Here is a 20,597-nt window from a genome sequence, read left to right as displayed (position 1 = left end):
AGCGGAGACATCTTGTATGCACTTGACCCTGGAGTGCTGCCACTTGGAATGGTATTTTCAGGAATGACTTCACAATGTAGGAAATAGATACTCAACCATTCCTGTCATTAGTTCCAGCACCTAACAGGCAGCATTTCTAAGAGAAAAACAACAATACACTTGGTAATTTGAAACGTCTGAACTGTCCTAAGAACAAAGGACTATTTACAGGACTTTGATGCTTTTCAAACTCCTAGGTTTATGGTGACTTAGTTTTGTTCTCATAGAAGTGGTATCAGGTGACAAGGTGCCATCTACTTCCTGTGACTGCAGTGAAGCATCCCACCATCAGTCCTGAAGACTGAAGCTGATGTCTAAGGTTGGCGCAGCTCCTTCCTTTTTAAACAATTTTCTATGCATTATCTCACTTAGTAGTCACAGTAACCTTGTGAGTTGGCTAGTATTAAATTACTAGCCCAATATGGCCAGGCATTATTTGTGTGCACATATGTATGCATAAGAAACAGCGAGACCTAGAGCCAAAAGACAAACTCGAATCTTCAGACCCTTAATCTGTTCTTTTCTTTCCTAAACCACATAAAACCTAAATCCAGCCTGTTGAAACCAAACATGACTGTGGTACATAAGAGAAATACTCCATGAAATTAAGCCTAGATATGCTGATCCTATCTTTGAGTGAGAGTAAGCAAATGTAGGGCCAGCTTGATTCCAGAGAGGCTGAAAGTCCACAGGTAGAACCAGAGCCTCATGGCATTCACGTGCTGTTAAGAGAAGCAGGTTGCCGAGAAGCTTCTCACTCCCTCAGCCCAGGGTTGCACTTGGCTTCTGGAAGTGATATACTGCCTTCAATGTAAAATAGATTTTTAGTACCATTGACTGAATTTTGGACTTTTATGAATAAAGCTACTATGAACATTCATGAACAGCTCTTTTCGTAGAGTTGTGTTTAGAATTCTTTTGAGAAAAACCTAGGAGTGGAATAGCTGAGTGATTTGCTAAATATATTTTAACTTAATGAGAAACTGGATAACTTTCAAAATGACTTGTACCATTTTAGGTTCTCACTAGCATATGAGAGTTCCAGTTGATTCATATCTTTGCCACCACTTTGTAATGCCAGTCCTTTAACAAATTTTAGTTATTCTAATGGATGCTTAGTAGTATTTTATTGTGGTTTTAATTTGTGGCTTCTCTGGTGACTAATGACATTGAGTGTTTGTGCGCTTTTTGGCCACTCACATATTTCCTTTTGTCAACTGTTCAAATACTTTGCCCTTTTATTTTAAGGGGCTAATCTTCTTATAAAAGTATTGTAAGTATTCTTTGCATATTATGGATGCAAGTCTTGTCAGACATTATGTATTGTAATTATGTTCTCTCAACCTGGAGCTTGCCTTTTTATTTACTTAACTGTCTTTTTAAGAAAAGAAGTTTAGTTTCAATGCGTTCTAATTTGAAAATATGTTTACATATTAGATGAGATGAAAATTTACTGAAATGAAACTATAGATATTATTTACTAGAAAATCTATATATATAGAATGATCTCATATTGGTAAAAAAATATACCTTTGTGTATAGATATACAGAGATAAAGATCTGAAAAGACATATACTGCAGAAAGAGCATTATTGCTATGGTAACAATAAAAATCTGATGTTTTAATTTTTTAGTGTTTCTTTTCACTACTTTCTTCCTTATAATACACATGTTATATTTTTATAATAACAAAAGGGGGTTTTAAAAAGATATTATGTAAAATAAGTGAAAGTATCTTTGTTATTCTTCCCTTCCAAACTCACCCTTAGTGATATCTCTCAACATTTTAGTACATTTTTCTATGACTGCTTTTATGTATACACATAATATCTTAACAAAAGTATGATTATTATATAAGTTTTTTTGGTGACTCGCTTTCTAAAACTTAATATTTCATACACCTCTCATAGATTTGGATGTATCAAAATGTATTTATCATTTCCCCTTCGCTGGATACATAGATTGTTCCCGTTTTTGTTGCTGTGGTATCATAAGTAATGGCTCAATAAGCATTCTGGGATGTACCTTCTTAAATCAACATTCAATAACTATTTCTTGAGCATTTGTGCCGGGCTCTGTTCTAGACATTGAGGCTATACAGTAGTGAACAAAACGGAAGTTGTTGCTCTTCAGGAGTTTACTTGTACAGGGTGATGAGCAAAACTATTAACGAGCACAGACTTCCTTGATATTTTAAGACTGTGAGGAAAACAAATCAAAGGTGATTTCATAGTTACTTTCATTTTACAATCTACAAGGAAAAAACTTGTCATAAATACAAAAGTAAACACATAATGAAGCAAGTAAGATTATTTGAATAGTGTGCTCTCTGAAAACACAGGAATGCATTGCATATATTTCATCTCTCACTGCTAGTTTATTTAAGAATAAGAAAGCATGGGTAATAAATTCAAATTAATCATCATGAATATATATATTTGTTTTCTGAAAATCCATTTACTCTCCTCATAACACTTACATTTTTTTTTTAAGATTTTATTTATTTATTTTTAGAGAGGGAAGGGAGAGAGAGAGAGAGAGGGAGAGAAACATCAATGTGCGGTTGCTGGGGGTTCTGGCCTGCAACCCAGGAATGTACCCTGGCTGGGAATCGAACCTGGGACACTTTAGTTCCCAGCCCGCGCTCAATCCACTGAGCTATGCCAGCCAGGCACTTTCATTTCTTATTCAGAAATGATCTCTGTGTAATTTTAGTGGTAGGAAGTCTTGGTTTACATCTTTTCTTCTAGAAGCCAAAGACATTAGACCCTTACTCCCTCAGCCCAACAGAGACAGACAATAGGCACATGGATTTATTTGGACCAACATGGTGCTCTCTCTTAGTTGTAAGACACACAAGAGAGGGAGAAATGGCTGGAGGTACATACTAGCACAGTAGTTGTATAGGAGGCAAGAGGAGCAGCCTAGTTACTGCGGTAGGCTGGTTACTATGCCTCTCAATTCCTGCTTTGTATATCTATTTAAACTACTTCTAGGACAGTCTGAAGCTGATTCTGGGCCCGAACATATTCTAATAATTCTCCTTTTGCTTGCAATTAAGAAATTTAAGTGGAACACATATTACTTTTAACCTTTTCTTCAGTGTCTACCACAATATAAGTTCTTCCTTGCCACAAGAGTTCTGGGAAATATAGATAAATAGAAGAGACAGACATATGCCTTTCTCCAATTAGCCATTCACTCATGCAACATTCAAGAAATATTATTAAATGCCTACTGTACAAAACACTACGCCAGGCGTTGGAGAGCAGGTGAGACAACTCTAACAGCTGTGAAAAAGAGCAGGGCCACAGGGCTGCCTTAGTTGGTCTTCAGACCCCTGAACTCATAAAAGGTGACCAATGATTGATATTCTTCATTGAAGCCTTTTATACATGATAATATTTCCTACCATTTTATTTTGAAACTCCTCACTTTTTCAGTTACAGGTTGCCGGTAAATGGTGCCTGGTGATATATTTGCTTCTTTTCACCCTTCACAGCAGTAGTATTTGCCTGACAATAAGTATGTGCTTTGTGCAACTAAGCTGTGCTCACACAGAGGGAGTTCAGTAAATTAAAACAAGTGATTCATTGAGCATTAAAACATTATCTGGTCTTTTATGATTCCCCAAATTGCCTTTGCCTCATCAGGTGATTCTAAAAAACAAAGTCATAAGGAAGAAGGAATTAACCAGGAATGGGAAAGGATGGCATTCCAGACACAAGGAAGACCATGTATGGAATAAGAAGTGGCAGGGTACCTTGAGGGTTTGGAAGGATCTAGAAGAGTTTACTTTATCTGGAGAGAATATAAGGGGTGCATCTGGTGAAAATAAAAATAATTGAATCTAGAGAGATATACAGATGCCAGATATTGAATAACCTTTCACACCAAAAAGACAGCTTCAAGCATATACAAACAATCCATACTATTCATATCCTTCTGCAACCATTTGCTCTGAGGTCTTGGGGGAAGTTCTTTCCCTCCTTCATACATTACTTCAGGCTTTTTATGGTCATTAAAATGTAGTCTTACCTGCTGCCCTTGGAGGAAAAAAGTGAGAGTGCAGATCTGACCCCTTCCTCATACATGCATACACATATACAACGTACTTGTGTTTTATGCCCTAATTGACAATAGTGTGGTTTTTTGAACTGCACTATCAGTTCCTCAACTGTAAACACTAAGGATTAAACATTCCTCTGGACATCTCCTGTGAATTATTTCATAGACTTTTGACATATGAAACTTCAAGAGATTTACTTAAATTATGTTTCTTTATGGAACAAAGATAGAAAATGATAATAGAGTGATAAATAATCTTGGCAGCCTAAAATATAAATAGGTAAAATAAATAAAAGTCTTCAGTAAATGCCAGCATAATTTACCAATAAGAAATGATTGTTTAAACCCATGCTAAATTTTGCAGCCTAACTGCTGAAATAGCCTCTTTTTCTAGGTAAGAAGTATAGTTCTACCAGTATTTTCCTCTTCAGATATTTAATGTGAGATGTAGGTCTCAGCATCCACACAGATCCATCTGATACCCAGGGCTGTGGTGGCAAGTGAAGTTCTAGAACCATTGCTATAGACTCCTGAACTTTGCAGAATGTGGGTTCGTATCTTTAGCCATATGGACTATTTTTACTAACAGATTAGCCCAGCTTGCTGCAGTTCACAATTTTAACTTCCTTTTCTATTTAAGGGCCTACAGTTACCAATGAAACAGTTTTTGCAACAGACAGAAAAACAGAAACAGACATCTTCCCTTATGAACCCCCCTGGTTATTTTTTAAGTTTCCAATAGTGTCTGTTTTTCCTAACCATATCAAAGTGGCCAACTCAAGTTTCAGAGCTCACAAAAAAAATTCAAGCAACCTCCCAAGAGAGAGAGTATCATTCTCCCTGATATTAACAAGGTGAAGCTTTCTGATAAGGACTGTGCCCTAAGCAACCTTTAATATTTAATGACGGTATCATAGAGGTATTGACTTGAGAATGAACAATAAATTCTAAAAACACCCAGAAGCTCATGTCAAATAAATCAGAACAATTGATTCTTTTTTAAACAAGAGCTTGCCATGGGAAGTATTTTAATACGACAAAACAGGACCAAGAAGCTTAGATTTCAAATGAATGAGGCATGGAAGATGAATTACAGGACAAGGTGATATTTATGGAGGATATAAAAAGCAAGTGTGTAGGGAAATGGGGGAAGCAGGGTAACTTGTTGAAATATGGTGCCCCGTGAGGGCACATTAACATATGATTCAGATGCCAAGAAGGAACTGTGATTTGCAGAAATGTTCTCTACAAAGACCAAGTATCAAGTACACATGATATTTCGTGACATCTCTTCATTGTAATTTAATATTAAACCTGTCAGCCCTCTTAGCCAGGGGAAGCTCTTCAACCATTTTTTTTGTAGGTTCCATTATGGTACAGTCACCACCATAATAGCCTAGAAGTGCTAGAAGCTTTTATTGCATGTATCTCTGCAAAACCCAAGGCTAGTTTAAAATAGATGACTTCTCTTTAAGTGGAACACCAATTACTAAAGGAAGGTAGACATTAAATATAACTGAAGTTCCTGAGAATAGGAAGCCATAAAGTGATAAATGATTATGAGTGAATTTCATATTGTACCATAGGGGCAATACAAACTAATTTGTCAATCACCAGTAGAATGAAGGTAGACATTATAGAAGGCAATTGTTGGTGTCAATCCTATTTTTTCATTCGTTGTTGAAATGAATTGTGAGAATCACTCTCTCTACTCATTATATTTTGTGAGCAGGTTGTCTATTAATATTATTAAACTTTTCCTTATGATATTTTGAATAAAATACTTTAGAAGGAATGTGCTACATTTAATACTGCTTTGTTAAGATGCATTCTGTCAATATCTATTATCTAGGTTACACCTCTATATTTTCTGGTTTTTATAATATATATTATTCTGACTATACACACATAAACACAACCCTCTCCCACTTCACTAGATTATGTGATTTCCTTTTGTAGATGGTAAAACAGGGCACAGAAAGGGAAAGAATTGCCTAAGGCCAGATGCTGTTTTAATATCATAAGAATAAGAATGCTAATACATAAAGATGACTATTAATCTTCCTTGCTGTTCAGCTAGCTCTTGATTGTGACAATATTTTTCTCATTATTTATTTGTGTACTTTTGAAATATTCACATTTTAGTGATCATCCCCTTCCCATATAAGAAAATGGCTAATATGAAGGAAAAAGGAAAAGATTAAATGCTATTCCATGACAGCTGTATAACACATTTCATTTTACACGTTTCCTTAGTCAACGTACAGATTTTGCACATATTAATCTTGTCCCACAGCATTCCTTATTTCCATGCTGTGATGCCTCTGGCCCAGCAATTACCAGTTTTGTCCTTGTGTCTACCATTACTGCTTTGTAGAGCAGTGCTTGCCATTTCAGAGGAAACAAAACAGGAGGCAAAGCATGTGTGGTGTGTACCACTTAGGCACATTGCCAATGGACTCTGGATACTTACAGAAGAAAAAGAACTTGAATGGTATTTACCAAATTACTTCCTCTTATTTCCACCCCCACCTTGATATCTCAGGAACCAAATATTTTTTATGTTTTCTTTTTATGTTACTATATTGGTCTTTTCCTTTCTGTTTCTGTGCCCACTGTCTTAGCTCAAACATTCGTTCATTCACACCAGATTCACCGAAATGAATGTCCTGAGAGATACTCACATCAGATTAAGGTTTTATCTATCTCCAAAAGTTATACATGGATAGTCATAGTTGTTTTAATAATGCATTTCTTTTATGTAACACCTCCCACTTTACATCTTAACTCAGCTGAAATTAAACAACAGAAGAACTCCTAAGTTTGAATTTAAAAGTTCTCTCAATCTGGCCCTTACTATATCTTCATTATTTGGCTTTCAGTACATCTTTACAAGACAACTCTACTGCAGCCAACCTTATCATTTATTATTTCACAACTAGATCAACCCACAATTCTAAGTACCCTGTGTAGCTTCCTCCTTCTCTACTTGTTTAAGTCCTGCTCTTCCTTGGATGTGCAGTGTTATCTGTTCTTCCACTAGAGTGAACCTCCTCTTCTGAATTCCTGCCCCAGCCCTCTCCCTGGATAGATGGGCAGCCCACTCCCTCTTATCCAAGTTCCTGGTTTGGAACTGTCCACATTCCTTATCATGGCCTACAGACTCAGCATAAAAAGGTCCATTTCTAACCTTATCCTAGGCCACTCTCTCTGGAGCATGCATGTTTCAGACAAATTGACTTTGTGGTGATCCCTACATATACCACTAGGTTTATTTAAAATTGGGTTTTATACTTTTTACTTTGAGCCAACTGTCCTCCCCTCAGGCCTACTTTGTTTCTTGGCTAGCCAGCTTCTCTTTCAGGTTTCAACTTAACTTTAGAGAAACCACCCTAAATAAAGCAGGCTGCCATCCTATTAGTTGCTATCACAAAGCCCTATATATTTTTTTATAGCACTTACCACTATGAATATCTCTACTTATTTGGTCTTTTTTTTTTCTTTACTTGATATTGTAGCCTTTAAAAAAAAATCAGCTGTCACTGACCTGGATTGTGTGCTCAGTGAAGTCAAGGACTTGGTCTGCCTGTTGATGCTCGTATTTCCCACACTCAGCGCTGCCCCTGGCAGTAAGAGATGCTCAGTGAGGATCAGTTAATTGAATGAGCACTACTTTTGGGGCACAGATTGCTATCTTCTCCTTAGTGCTTATCATTGTTGTGGACTTTGTCTTATAACATGTAACTTCCCCAATGTACAGAGAAGTGCTCTACAAATACTTGAACTTCAATAAGTTTTCTATTGTCAATGTTAATGATAGGAAACTTAAATCGTCAAATTAAGTGTATGGGGTGGGTTTGAGAGTATACTTGTTAGGAAACAGCTTATTACTTCTTGAATAAACATCTGAATGGTGTTAAGGAACTTTGAATAAGTCTTTTAGTTTAGCCCTGCCAAAGAAAATAGTACAGTCATGTAAGAGGATTGAATTAGCCATGTAAAATTTGGGACAGGTTTATCCTGAATTCAGGGTATTCTAAGAAAAACAGAATTATTCTCCACTGGCTTGGCAAAGGCATCTATATGGAAACTTTCAGGCCAAGCTTATAATGAACAGGCAATTTTTTGAGAAGAAGGAAAATTAGATTTTTTTGATAAATAGAATATAAGCTTGTGGGGGGCAGAGGATGTAAACTATAGGGGAGAAGGCAGCAAGGGTCCTTCAGAGGTGTCACCCTGAGCCCGCCATGTTTACGATCAAGAAGAGCAGTAAGAAGTACACAGAAATGCAGACCAGGAGGGAGGAGGAGTTTCCAATTTTCTTCTCTGTTTAGTTTTCTTTTTATGTGTTTAAGGAATGGAGGAGCTCTGACTAAAGTTTTTCACTAAAATGTCTTCAAAATAAATCATTTTTAATAACATCTTGAGAATGTGCATGCATTTGAAAGGAAAAAGTTCCATGTACCTCATCCATCTCCCTCCTCCTTGTGCTGTCTTGGCTCTGTGAGCAAACGGACCGAAGTCCCATCCAACACGTGTCAAGAGGCACTTGCAGGTTTCCTGTGAAACAGATGGAGAAATGGGTTGATGGAGTTTGCTGGTTCCTCCTGGAGAATTTTTTTCTTTTAGCTTTTGTATTGGGATGAGTTTTAGAAGAATGCTTATTTATCTCTTTATAATATTATGTATTCTATTTCATTTTATAAATAGCAAGAGTTTTAAAGTTAATTTTTGATTTTCTAGGTTAAGAATTATTGTGGCCAATTAAATCCTAAAATTCCATGAGTTGGCAGATGAGGTAAAATCACTTGCTCACTTTTAATAAATCACAAACTGTGTTCAGGGAGCATATTGTATTATGTTTTCAGAATTATGTAATTTACTTTAGAAGTAAGCCTGGGATATTGAAATCAAGATGTATGCAAATAGGAGGAATTATTCATTTCAAATAAGATAATATATATTCAAAAGAAATTCAAATTGGATCCTTTTGTAGATGGCATCTGTAATACAGTCACATGCCTCCTAACAACGGGGATAAGTTCTGAGAAGTGCTGCCTTAGACGATTTCACTTACATACACCACAGTATACACTACTGCAGTAATGGTGTGTGCTGTACTTCCATAAGGCTGGCAGTGCAGTAGGTGTGTTTACACCAGCATCACCACAAAGAGATGAGTAATGCATTTCCCTACAACATTAGGACAGCTGCAGCATCACTAGGTGAGGGTAGGTGAGAGTTTTTCAGCTCCATTATAATCTTGTGGGACCACCATTGTACACACAGTCCAGTGTTGACTGGAACACCTTTAAGTTGTGCATGACTGTACATTCCAAGTATTACTATATTATTGAATTTTAAATGTTAGCTTAATTCTTTATTGTTTGTGTTTATATTGAGTTATTTCCTGTATATTTCTAAAGGTTTTAGACAATTTTCATTGTAAAACAAGACAATGAAAAGAAAAACAGAAGAAAAGTCAGTTAAAATGAGCAGAGAAATGGATTTATTTTGTTGGAAACCTATTCTGTTGTGTGCTTACTGTTTTTTTAGTATAATGATATCTTTTCTCATCTACCATCACTGTGATCCTCACACCATCCCTGAGCGGGCCCTGTTTACTTGTTTGTTCAGTCTACCTTGATCAGATTCAATATTAATTTGATAAATAAATATATATGTAGCATTAAGTATCCGGTACTGTATTAGACACAGAAAAAGCAAATGAGGCACAAAGCTTTAAATCACTTGTCTAAATGCATTCAACCACTCAGTGACAGAGTCAGAGCCCCATTCTTCAGAAAGCTGGAGTAACTCCCCACAATTTGGAAGTGCTTTACCAAACAGCAGGTTATTCCTGGAGACTTCTGACTTCACAACAGCATCTTAAATACTACAGGACATTGTTTTGTCTTCTGTTGTCAACCAGCAAAGGTTCTAATGGAGACTTTGCCATTTTTTCTGTTTGTTTTTGTCTGTTTTTTTTTTCCACATGAAGAAGCTCACCTTTGATTTTTATACCTTTAGAAACATTCAGTGCAAAGGTCTTTTGCTGCTGGTTTTCAAGAGGTAAATAATTCACATACTTAAATGAATGTGAATTCTATGTTGTTTCTGTGTTCACACCAGGAGTTAGAGACATTTCAGCATTTGCTGAGCTCTTCTGTTCAGCTCTCCTGATGCACTCAGTGCCCACCCCTCTCATCCTGCTCTCTGCTCTAGAGGGCAGATTTGTGAGGACCACTCGCCAAGCCTCCCTTGCCCTATGCCTTGTGGTTGTATTTGGCCTATGGAAAACCTAACCAAGACATGGGGTGCAGGGAGCAGAATAAGGGTGATGTGTCAATTTCTCCAACTCCCTCAGTGTGGGTGGAGGGTAGGGCAGATCACTTGTGGCTGGTGCATTCCTGGGGGATTGTTAAACTCTACAGTGCCCAGCCTGCAGGAGTGCCCTTGTGGTTCTCCTACTTCCTGCGCATGACTTCAGGGATAGTCTCTATGAAACTCTCAGTGCATAACCCTAATCTGCATGTGCTCTTTCCTGCTGGGATCCTGGTCTACACAGCATGAGTGGTCCTGTATGCTATATGAATTTTAGTTAGAAAACAGTCTTTAAATCTGTACTTTTCTTCAGGCTTCATCAGTGTTTGGACAGATCACTTCATCTTTCTTTTTTTTTTTAATGGATTTTAAAGCACTGGATTCAGGAGGACTAAATGAGAGGTTTAAATGAAATTATTTATATTAAGCTCCTGGGAAATAGCAGTCATTTTCATTAAAAATTTTTTAATGTGATTAAGAGCCCTCTTTTCTTCTAAAATGTCATTTTATTTGGATGCTTTATGCTTGATCTTTAACATATTTAAGTATCATTTGGGCTTCACCTTCATGGGTTCTACTAAGTTCACACTCAGTGTCAGAATTAAAAGAGCACCAGACCTATAGTAACAAACTTAGTTGACCTGCGATTAAGCAGTAATAAACATACAATTTTCCATTTTTTCCCTTTTTTGCTGAGGCATCCTTTTCTCCTCAAAAGAGCACTGATCATTTTGCTTATTCAATAAATTTTTCATTGCTTTTTTGGAAAGGAATGAAATGGAAACATGACAATGCCTAGAAGTTTCAGTTCCTAATCTTTCTTAGAATCCTATTTTCATAGCCAAGTCTCAATGTCAATTTTTAGTGCTATGATTATGAGGCAATAGTAATTTATATAACCTAAAAGTTCTATACTTACTTCCTTAAGGGTTTATGTATAAAACTGACATGATACATAGCAGCAAAAATTAACCCCTCTCAAAAGTCATTTTGACCTGCAAATGTACAGCCTGATATGAACATAGAAATGGTGATTACAGTGCAGGTGGGTGGGATAAAGTTGGTTTTCTGTTTTGTGCTTGCCAGCTTTGCAATTGGAAAACCTTAACCATAAGGCATCTACATTTTCCCCACTGACTGTGGCACAATGAGAACATCGTGACCAACTGGGGTGTTGTGAAACTGAGATGGATACTAACGGGGAAGGCAAGGGAGTGAGTTATGGAGAAAGGATTGCCCACAATCCCAGCACATGTACAAAGCTGAAATAGCACTTATATTTATTTGTCTTTATATTACAAATAACCACACACATAATTCATAGTTCTTAACTTATTAATCCTTTCATGAAAATTCTGCATAATCACCTCAGATAAAATTACTGAAGCATCTTAACTCCTTCTGTTGTACAATCTCCAGCTCACCTTTTTGCCAGCCCCAACACTGGCCTTTGCAGTCTCCCTGACTTTCTTCATTCTGTTCTTGCATTCCATTTGCTGTTTTCTTCAGGTCTTCTTCTTATACAGACCATGTCTTGCAAGTCCATGTTTGGGTTCATTTTTCTTTGTCTAATCCAAGGAATCATAAATCATGCCAAAGCCAGTTATCTTACCACCACCAAAATGAGTTCTGGACCCAAATACAATGATGACATCTGCTGTGGTTTCATACATTTTGGCTAGTTTTTCCTGAATTTCTGTCTTGGATACTGTTGCCTTCCCAGGGTGAAAGATGTCAATGGCCATTTGTTTCTGCCGAACTAGTCTTTTGGTCATGAACTCTTTGGTCTGGATAGTTACTGTGTTCTTCATAATGGTGGCTGATCTTCAAGCAGCCAGGGAGGAAAAGCTTACATTTACTTTTAAGAAAGTTAATGAAAAAGTCTGTGGAACATTTTTAAAAAGTCATCCATACATTGAGCATCCAGATTTTTGGTTCTAAGTACTATCCTCCAACAAGGAACCAGGGCTCTTTGGAGAAAAATGTCTGGTTTAGGACTGGAGCAGGGAATTTGCAAGGTAAGCCTAGAGAGCCTTGGGCAGTGCCAGAAGGTAACAGTGTGCTATTAAAAACAAAAACAAACAAAAAGAAAAACAACAGAATTATGGTGATGTGTCAAAGGGACAAAAAACAGAAAAAAACCCTGAAAGAGCTCCCAATGGATGAAGCAAGAACAGTGTAACTAAATAAATTGAATTATATTCTAAACTATAAAATAAATGAGTTATTACTTGACACAAATAAATGATTGAATTTATATCATTTATAAATTAGAGGAGAAAAGACAAATCTGTGCAGAAGAATTTAAAATATTTATGTAGATACCCCTGAATGATGTGAAGCATAACTTCCCACTCCTTAAATGTGGGCTATGAATAATAACTTCCTTATAAAGAATACAGGAGAAAAGGTGAAAAAAGTGCATTTAGAATTGATACAGATTCCCACCAGCGGTGTCTGTGGTGTTGTGGCTGTGACAAACAAATTCACATGGACTACAGAAGTTCTGTGGAGAAAAAGGACGGCATGGCCACTCCCTGAGTGAGAGAGCACCTGACCCTTGCCTGGACAGGCTTTTGTTGCTTTTCTGGGAGCATTGCATCAAGGGAGGTCCTCATTCATTATGCCCAGGTTTGCTTTAGGTGATTACCTTTTACAGATAACAAAGGAAAGGATGTTATTGATTACTTCATATGGATAACAAAGGAAAGGATGTTGCAAATACAAGGGGAAAAGTGGTCAAACTGGTTACACTTCATTCTTGGGAGGTTTAGCACAGACTTTAGGAAGTTACTTCAAAGATATGCATTAAACATTTTCTGCCTTAATTCAAGGTGAGGGAGTTTTAGCAAAAGCAAGCCTCAAAGCAGCCTAGGTATAATGCAGGCCTGGTTCCCCAGGGGAAAGCAGATCTGTGGGCCTGGCTCCTGTATGCTGCCTTGTGCCTGTCAGTTTTCTGAACCAGGGCTGAGCTACATTCACCATTGCCACACCAACCGGTTCCCTATATAGCATAGAGAAGTTTGATGTATCTCACTAAAGTGGTCAAGATTAACATCAACAGTGAAAAAGTCATGCCAATAGTGTGCACCCTTGATATGACCTGATGAGAAGGACACTTCACCTCTGTGGTCTTTCTTTCCCAAACCCACAACTCTAGTTTAATTATGAGATAAACAGACAAATTCTGTTTGAGATACATTATAAAAAATATCTGACCAATACATCTCAAAACTCTCAAGATCATCAAAACAAGGAAAATCTGAGAAACTGTCATGGCCAAGAGAAGTGAAAGCAGACCAGATGAGTAGTTGCAATATGGTGTTCTGAATAGGATCCAAACAGAAAAGGATTAGGTTAAAAATTAAGGAAATCTGAATAAAGTATGGAATTTAGTTAATAATAATATGTCAGTATAACGAATAATATAATATTAGTTATAACAAATGTACCATACTAATCTAAGATGTTGATTGTAGTTACATCAGAACTCTCAGTATCTTTCCACATTTTTCTGTAAGCTAAACTTGTTCTAAAACTAAAAGTTTTTTTAAAAAGTCAGGCCACTCTAAAAGTAATCACAGCATCTCATTTTTATTAATCTTCCAAATGTTGCCAGGGAACATCTTCTAAACATAAATATGATGGTAAATGCCCCTGTTTCAATACCAGCTACTACCTACCTATGGATGATTCTTTACCAATTCATTCGGTCTACACTGATCTCTCCTTTTCCTCAAGGTCTATCAGTTAGTATTACACTTGTCAACAAATAACAGAACCCTTGACCACAATGCTGAAAATAAGAGAGGGTTATTTCTCATCTAACCAGGAGCCCAGAGATAGGTGGTTATTAATGCTGTTTCAATGTCCCTTGCTATTCAGGCTGTTGCCTTGGAGATTCTCCTAGGCTTTCCCTGTGAATGCAAGAGAGCTACTGTAGCTTCAAAACAGGGAAAGGGAAGAAAAGGGAGCCAGCAGCCAAATCCTTCCTGTTGTAATCCACTGCATTAGCTGTAACTCCCAAGCATTGTTATGAGATGATGCTTCTAGCTGCATTTGAGTGATGTCTGCTATGATCACCTAACTCTAAATTACTTCAGTCTTGTCCTGGGGAAAAAGTACACTAAAAAACACATAAACCTGAGAAACTATCAGCTCACCAATTGACACCTACCTGATGAACAGAAAAATGGAGCACATTTTTTTTTTTTGCACCAACTTGAAGAAAAGAAACAGATTTATTTTCCCAGGAATTTCCAGGATCATTTTATTTTCTCTTTTATAGATTAACAGGAGCATCTGCATCTGATTGGTTTGGGCTTCTGGGAACTGTTTTCTGAAGATAAAGTAGAGACAGATGAGAGAAACAGGACAATTTATTAAGAGTTTAGTGTAGAATATTGCTGTGGCTGGTGTAGCTCAGTGGATTGAGCACGGGCTTCGAACCAAAGTGTCGCAGGTTCGATTCCCAGTCAGGGCACATGCCTGGGTTGCAGGCCACAGTCCCCAGCAACTGCACATTGGTGTTTCTCTCTCTCTCTCTCTTTCTCCCTCCCTTCCCTCTCTAAAAAAATAAATAAATAAAATCTTTAAAAAAAAAAGAGTTTAGCATAGAATATTTACAATTAGAATTCCTTTTAGAACAGCTCGTGGTTTACAAGTGAAGAGCCAGGGCTATGCATCCACGCTGTCTGGATTAGATTCCTTGTTCTACCAGCTCTGTAGCTTGCATTTTTTAATAATACCTTGATCTTTGTGTGCTTTCATTTCATCATCTGAAAAATGAGAGTGACAGTAGCTATCACAGATGATAGTGGCTATTTAGGATGATAGTGCCTAAAATATTGTGTGGATTTATTAAGTTAACACATGTAATACTCTCATGAAAGTGCCTTAGCTGTTATAAAATTACTCTCATTATTTATATTTTCTTATGCTATATTGGATTCATCTTTTTGTTCTTTCCCTGACCTTATAAATATTGCCAATCAATTGTGCTTAGAAATATGAAACTACTTCCTGCCGGTATTGTTAAGGCTTTTTATGTGTATATGTCTATATTTTCTTTCAAAGGTGAAATTTAAGCAGTAGAACTCATTCATTAGGTATGGCCATAAAGCAAATTGACCTCAGTTGTCGACTTTGCTTTCCAGGAAGAAATGTAAACTGAATGTACTCTGTTGACCTTTCATCTCTCATCTGTGAAAACTCTCATTCATGCATATCAGTCTGTGTATGGCAGCTTATTGTCTAATCTGCCTCAAAACTAATGGGTTAACTTTTTCAGAATTAAAGTCCACTAACTAGCATAGTCATTCTTTTTCCATGGACTTACACATTTGGGGTTGATCTGAACATAGGAGTGCTTGGAGATTGCAAATGTTTTATGCATTAGGATAGATGTCTATAGGTTTTACCTAGTGCTCTGAGCACATTTAAAATCCACTATTTAATTATTTAATGAGAGCTTTAGGTCTCTTTCCTTTGATATTGCATACAGAGGAAATATTTTTCAGATATAAAGGAGGAGAGATTGGGGGAAGGCAAAAAATGAATAATATCTCCTTTGTTTCAAAGGTGGCAGTGTACTCTCTTTTATTGTTTACTGTTTCATGAGTTAACTTCAAGCTTCCTTATTCTGAATAGTACCTACTAAATGGTACAATTGTATTTTTGTTTGCTGACCAGGGTAATGTTGAAATTAGAGGAGGAATTATCAAATGGATATGAGATTAGACTTATTATTCCCATTTATTCTCTCCTTTGAATAAATATCTCTTAAATAATTCCTGGCTGGGAGAAAGTGTATTGACTTTCTCCTCTATTTTAAGGAATGCGTATAACTCTATTACAGAGCCTAGAGTTTTAACCTCTACAAATATTTCAGATTACAATCTAGGGTTAGGAGAGTTCCAGGTTTTGAAGAGCCTAGACCTCATACCTTCTGGGAGTCATATTTAAAAGATACGAATATAAATCTGTAAATTAAAAAACATCAATTAGTATTTTACAATGAAAAAGAATTCATAAAAATTACAAATTCATGACAGCTGACAAATACCCACAACATCATACATCCAGAAATATAACAAGGTTGTTACTTACAAAATGTCCAACACACCTTCTTTCCTACCTTAATTGGTCACTTCTTCAGTTGGTTCAATTATTTTGTAATATCTCTTTCTACAGAATGAAAAGATAATTCAGCTTTTCAATAAAACATATACATATATTCCAGTAAACTTAAGCTAAATGTATCCCTATTACAACTCCCCCAAATCTGAATACAGAAAATGCTGGTGTTACCTGACCAAAGGGGAAGTGCCATGTTTGGTAAGTTGGAAGAGACTATGGCCAAAAATACCTTAATTTTACAAACATATATGACCATGTGAGCACTGGGTATAGCCCCGCCAAGACCTTGGAAAAGGCCCATGTGATTGAAAGACCTTGAAACTTGAGGTTCGTTTGCTTCATAATGAATGTCCCCCTGCTCGAGGGACAAAGCAGTGGCAGCACGTTCACCCTTCTTTCACCAACAAAGAGACACATTATATTATCCATGCAGTTTATCCTCTTGAAGATTTCTAGTTACTAAGTGGATAACACTATTATGCTAAGGTAAAGGTTAGAATAAATTGGTTTCATTTAAAAATAATGACTGTAGCCAACATTTTAAAAAGTTCATTTGCTCTTTCAAAGAGACATTTAACCAAGGCCTAGTGTGCACCACATGTTAAATCTGTATTACTAGTATGCTCGCAGGAAGAATTGTGAACATATACATAAATTATTTACTCACAAACTTTAAGCAGGCTGAATAAGTGTTTGTTTTTATATAATATGTTATGTTTTGATTATAGACCACTGACCCTGAGCTTAAGAAACTTTTCATTTTTCACAAGAACATTTGAATTTCCTAGGTCTTATATTTTACATCACAGAGACAGACTCCATGAACACATTAATATAGAAATTGAATTTTAAAACATCTCAGACAAACTAAAATGAATCCATGGAATTGAACTATGAAGAATGGGTGAATTAAAAAGGGGGGATACATTGTTAATGGCCTATTTGTCTTCTCTGGTTGGGAAGTTACAGTTAGCCATACTATTGCCGATGCTCTAGCCTTTGAAGAATTCTGTGGCTGACATTCGAATTCTGCATAAAGAGGCTGTGGCTTAGGACTGTAGCTATACTCAGTGGAAATCCCACCCTTCACAGTCAGCACCAGGGAGCCAGGAGCCCAGACCATAGACTCCTATGTCAGATCATGTTGCAAACTCTGGGCCAGTTATTTACTAGCTGTGTCAATTTGGGGTGAACAAATAAACTTCTCAGCTTCAGCTTCTTCCATATAAATGAGAATATGTACCTTATAGGAAAGCTGTAAGAATAATTTAGAGTAATAAAATACCTGGCTCTCCTTCTGACACTTTATGGCCACTTGATTAATGTTAATCTCTCCTTTCTTCTCTTGCTTTTTGCCCTATTTCCTTTTCAGGTAAGCATACATCTTTATTCATAAATCATTTTATTCACTCCTCAAATACTTGGGATCATCTATTGTGTACCAGAGCTTTTGCCAAATGCAGAGGATTTACAAAGCTAAATAAGACATGGCGCACAGTCCCCCAAGCTCCTACAGGAGCGGAGGGCAGTACAAACTAACCAGTGTGGGAGGTGATATATGTTGCCCCAGGGTGTTCAGAATGTTTAGAATGAGCAATCCCATTGTTACCTACACTGACCCACATCTGTCTTGCTTTTATTGGATGTTTCCAAGTATCCATTTCATGAGATATCATTTCATGCATTTCTATTTCAGTGTATGTGTCTTGTATTTCTGTCTTATGCCTGACTCATTCTTGCCAGTTCCTCACTTCTATGGTCCGCACTGAAGACATCTGCTTTTATTCACTCCTTCCCAGCAAAGCTGTGTAGATCAGACCAGTGGCCTCAAAACATGTTTGACTGCTCTTTCTTAACTAAAAAAAAAAGAAATAAAGTTAAATAGCTTATGCAGTCAAATGTATGCATTTGCTTGTATAAGTTTTATTAATGCATTTTATTATAGAATATGTCAAAAATATAATTTTAAGTTTGGGTGATTTAACTAGGCAATTCTTTTTCCTATAGGTTCCTGAAAAATTCTGTGTCTTGCAAAATTGTTGCATAAAAATATTAAGGCTTATATTTTTCCATAGAATTAGGAAGAGGTTACTCAAAAACGAGAGCAATTTTAAAGCAGGGCACAAAGGAGAATTATGAAACTCTTCATAGAAATATCAGTACTGCTAAATGCACATGGCATTGCCACCCAGCATTACTGTCAGCCAGTCCATCCTTTGAAGCCTTGAGTCCTGGACTTGTGCTTCCTAAGAGATATAGAGCTGGAAGGGTACTTGTTTCTAGTGGAGACCATTTTCAGCAAAATTAAAAATCTGATTTGAGCTGCAGACTTTCTCATTAATCCATTATCTTAAGTGATGAGGATAGGTCATGTCATTTCTATAATTGCAGTTACAGTCTAACCTATTGGAAAGTTGAGCATTTCTTAAAATTCCTAAATGAGCCACTACCAGAAGAAAGTACCTCTGTAGGTTTTCAGGTCTGTTCTTAAGATTTTCAAATATTGATAAGGCTTTCCCTCTGGTTGTGAAAAACTTGTCTCTGATTCCTTTAAAACATTAGCATTCTATGAAAAAGTCATGTACAAACCAAAACAACTGTTATAGCCTATTAATATCATTCCTCTATTTAACAATCACAAGTAAGGAAGTTTATGTCAAAGAAACATGTAGGAAAAGGTATTGTATTTAAAAAATAATAACCTTAATACTTTAAATGAAGGAAATATATTTAATATATATTATATATGATTATATTATATATTTTATATTACATAAATAAATTATTTTTCAGTCTTCAACATGTTATAATGTGATTTTTTGGTGACATTTATAACCAAGGTAAATTATCTCATGAAGGCAGAATGCATATGCTGTGCAATCAGCACACATGCAAGATGAAGTCTAGCAACAAAAACAGCAGGTATACTCATGTGCTTTAAAAAATCTTGTAATATTTTTCAAGTTTTTGTCCTACTTCTCATCAGAGCCTATTAGACTTTTTCATTTGTAATTTACTTAATGGAATTGACTGGCACTCAGATTATCAGTATTGTCCTTAATCTCTAGTTTCTGCAAAGAATCTTTTTAAGCCATCTGTCCATTTCATGAGGGCCAATTTCTTAAAATTGATGCTCTCAAGCACTACTTCACTTAATTGTGTGCCCACAAACTATCCCCTATTCAATAAGCTCAAAACTAAAGTACAGTGTAAGGTCTCTGCTCTCAGCTACTTTGCCATGTGAAACTCCTCCCCATTGCTTAATACTCTGTTCAGTAAGCAAAAGAGATGATCTGACATCAGCACCAAGTGACAGCGCAAACATCACTTACGTTGTAAACATTGTTAGATGTCTTTATTTTCTTCTCTGAACAAAATATAAAGTCAAAGTGCAGTATTTTCTTCCAGAACCCAGTGGATTATCTTGCTCAGTCCCTCTTGCTCTAAATGTGATGGAGCACACCCTCATATAGCCTCAGTGTACTTGACATCACCTAGGTCCTCCCAGTTAGCGCCCTTGTTTAACTACTGCACAGTGAGCACGGTTTATCGAAGCTCTTCTGGTACTACTTAGGAAAAGAGCTGTGTGTTTGTTTTTATAAAAATGATTCATGATACTCTTTAAAGAACAGTAAGGCATACCTTATTCAGGAGAATTATCTTAATAGATATAGGGACCACTAGAATGCATTTTGCAGTAGGGGAGAGAGATTGAACTCAACTCTGAATACGACAAGGAAAAATGGGAATTTATAGCTAAGGACAGGGGAGAAGGGTTGAATAGAAAATCACTGACAGGAAACATGAGGGGTAAGGGAGGATTCTGGCTAAACCAACCTAACAGAGTTCTTGCTGAAGGAAGGCCATCATGATGAGACATCACCTGGGGGGACTGTGGAGGATGAAGAACCCCATCAGATACAGAGGATAGGGGATTTTCTCTAAATTGACTTATCAGGATTCTTGCTAAAATTGGACAATGCAGAGATGAACACAGAAGCTCAAAAGTCAGGGCCTAGTTAAAAAAA

General features: G+C 36.7%; 1 protein-coding gene and 1 pseudogene across 3 annotated transcripts in view; one reads left to right on the top strand and one right to left on the bottom strand.

Annotated features, from left to right (window-relative positions):
- ARHGAP24 (Rho GTPase activating protein 24) overlaps window positions 1-20,597 on the top strand; it is a 482,616-nt gene that overhangs the window by 348,930 nt on the left and 113,089 nt on the right. The window lies entirely within an intron of this gene.
- LOC118500867 lies at window positions 10,906-13,094 on the bottom strand (annotated as a pseudogene).

This window comes from Phyllostomus discolor, chromosome 1 (assembly GCF_004126475.2).
Source record: "Phyllostomus discolor isolate MPI-MPIP mPhyDis1 chromosome 1, mPhyDis1.pri.v3, whole genome shotgun sequence".
NCBI lineage: Eukaryota > Metazoa > Chordata > Mammalia > Chiroptera > Phyllostomidae > Phyllostomus > Phyllostomus discolor.
This window is presented reverse-complemented; position numbering and strand designations above follow the sequence as displayed.